Raw genomic sequence first — 3254 nt, forward strand, 5'->3', positions numbered from 1 at the left:
CCATGGCTCGAGACGTGCTAAATATGCCGATTTCAATAGGCGCATCAGAGAGCGCATTTAGCCAAGCAACGCAGCATCCAAGAGATACCTGTCACTCATTAGGAAGCAACGCTTTAGAATTTCTAGTGTAATTCAGAGATTGGATAAGATCGGAACGGCAAAATCAATGGCGTGAAGAGGTAGATGAAATGGAGGACCAAGAAATTGGAGATATAATGGTTTATGGTTCCGACTCAAGCAATGCCGGAAACCAAGAACCTTATGTTGACGTGGATGAACTTGCAAAAATGATGCAAAACATGTGATGTACTCTTTCTTAATTTTTATAATTGTTGTAAAATTTTAATTTGCAAGTTCAAAAATAAAAAAATTCAAAATAGAACTTGCAAATTAATTTGAAGTATTATTTATTATTCAATGAAAATATAAAACGAAAGCCTTCAAAGTGATCCTTACATATTGGTCTTATTAAATAATTTTTTGTAGCCACTTACTTTCAATTATAAAATTTTAAAATTCAAATTTCAAATTTAAAACTTTAAAGTTTTAAAGTTTAATTCTAAGCCTTAAAATACTTATTTCCTTTATTAAAAGTTTGCAAGCACTGAAGTATCAATAACATTGAATAAGAAAAACATAATATACTTTTTAAAAAAATCCGGCCCGGTCCGGACCCGCTAAGCCCGAGCCCGGATGGGCCCTAATTATTTTCCAACCGGTTAGTCAGCCCACTATCCATTTCGGACAACTAACCGGACGGGCTATTTTTTTTCGTGTCCAGACCAGACCAGCCCGTCTGGTTATTGAAATTAAAGGAGGAAAAGAGAAACCTTCTCTATATCTTCAAATTCAATGAGAGGTAATGCCACTTGAGCTTCTTAGTCCTGATCAGATTTTATGTTGTCCTTTGAAGGAAAAGATTCTATACAACTTTTAGAAAAACTGTTTGTGGTACTATGTTTGATTCCACGTGGTTAAAGGATGTGGTAAATATAAGTCCATATATAGACTGCCCAATCTTCATTATTGAATCCAACTAAAAAAAAGAAAGAATAAGAGACTAATTAAAGTTTATTGTTCTAATAACCAGCGAATTATTTGGGAAAGTGATATGAGAAAGAATGAAATTTGAGAAGAATTAGTATATGGTAAATGCATATACGACCATAGAGAGTGATGCATAGGCTTCTCCATTAGTAGAGGCATATTGAAGAATCTCCAAAAGGACTATTCTTCTCCTCACATAAGGCGGGAATTATGATGAGAGGCAAGTTCCCCAGATTACCTGCAGCAAATACCAAACGCCTTTATCAATTATGATCAAAGACGGACGAGTTCTATAAGCTCAACTGAATAAGATCGCACTCATTCTAAATTAAACATAATGAGTTCAAATTTTGAATTTGCGCCACTGATATATTATGAGATGCTGATATCCGAGTTTGAGCTGTTGGTAATACAAATTTTCTCAGTGAGGCTGAGCTACTGTGTATTACCTGCAGCACAACAAGCAATGACGAGGCCGTGATGTTGTTGAGGAGTTTTTGTGATTTTCACAAGTATCCAACCCAGTACTGAACTGATAATAAATATGACAAGAATGTTTACATGCATGAACCATCCACACATGAAATTACCATAGAGCAAAACATCTTGATTCAGAGGTATAAAATTGTAATGATCCGGCTGGTCGTTTTGAGAGTTAGAGCCCCGATCCCCCATTAACTGCTTCCGCCATATCTATTTCTGCTATTGTGACTTGCCGGGAGGTTTCATTTTTGGTTTTTGGAAGTGTTTGGGACACTTAATCCCTAAATGGGAGCTTAAGATTTAGAATTTGGACCGTAGTCGGAACTGTATGAAGACGACTCCGGAATGGAGTTTCGTCGGTTCCGTTAGCCCCATTAGGTAATTTTGTATTTAGGTCGTGTTCGGATTGTATTTTGGAGGTCCGGAGCTCATTTAGGATTGAAATGGCGGAAGTCGAATTTTTGGAGATTTGGACCGGTAGTGGAAATTTTGATATCGGGGTCGGATTCCAATTCCGAAAGTTGGAGTAGGTCTGTAATGTTGAATATGACTTGTGTGTAAGATTTGAGGTCATTCGGACGTGGTTTGATAGGTTTCGGAATCATTTGTGGAAATTTGAAGTTTCAAGTTCATTAAGTTTGGATTAGAGGGTAATTTGTGTTTTTAGTATTGTTTGATGTGATTTGAGGGCTTGACTAAGTTCGTATGGTGTTTTACGATTGGTTGGTATGTTTGGTTGAGGTCCCGGGGGCCTCGGGTGTGTTTCGGATTCTCAAGGGGTTGAAATTTGGACTTACGCAATTGCTGAAGATTTCTGGTTGCTGGTGTTTTCGCATCTGCTATTAGGGTACCGCAGGTGCGGACTCGCACGTGCGGAAGATCGGGCGTAGAAGCGGTTTGGAAGGAGGAGCTCAGGGATCGCAGGTGCGAGGTAATATTCCGCATCTACGATGCCTGCAGATGCGACCTTGGAGTGCAGGTGCGAAGGGAAACCGCAGGAGCGGACCAGTTTCCGCAGGTGCGCACGCGCATGTGCGGCCACCTTCTCGCAGAAGCAGTCCCAGGTCCCTTAAGTCATTTCGGCACCTGCGATGGAATTTCCGCAGGTGCGGTGCTGCAGGTGTGATGAATAGGCCGCAGGAGCAAATTTGCTGGGAGAAAAGAGGAATATTCGAAGGTTTGATCTCATTTTCATTTTGGGACTTGGTGAGCTCGGATTTAGGCGAAATTTTGAAGTATTTTAAGAGGAAGTTAATGGGTAATGATTCCTAACTCTCTTTTTGGTTGTTTTCGGTTAATCCATTGTTGATTTCATCATTTAATTAGGGATTTGAGTTGAAAAATTGGGGAAATTTGAGAAAAAGTTCTTAGGCCGAATTTTGAGGTTTTGATCGAGATTTTGGTATCGGATTTGAATAAATTTGGTATGGTTAGACTCGTGAGTTGATGGGTGTTCATATTTTGTGACTTATACCCGATTCCGAGACGTGGGCCCGGGGAGGCTTTTTGGGCGATTTTCCAATTTCTTGCCTTAGCTTTGATTCCATTAGCCAGATTGGTTTCTTGTAGTTATTATGTTATGCAAGGTTAGATTTGGGCCATTTGTAGTCGGATATTCGTGGAAAGAGCATTGTGATGGATTGATTTGAGCTTGGTTCGAGGTAAGTAGCTTGCCTAACCTTGTGTGGGGGAACTCCCCTTAGAATTTGGTACCGTTTGATATG

Source organism: Nicotiana attenuata, chromosome 2, assembly GCF_001879085.1.
Source record: "Nicotiana attenuata strain UT chromosome 2, NIATTr2, whole genome shotgun sequence".
Taxonomy (NCBI): Eukaryota; Viridiplantae; Streptophyta; class Magnoliopsida; order Solanales; family Solanaceae; genus Nicotiana; species Nicotiana attenuata.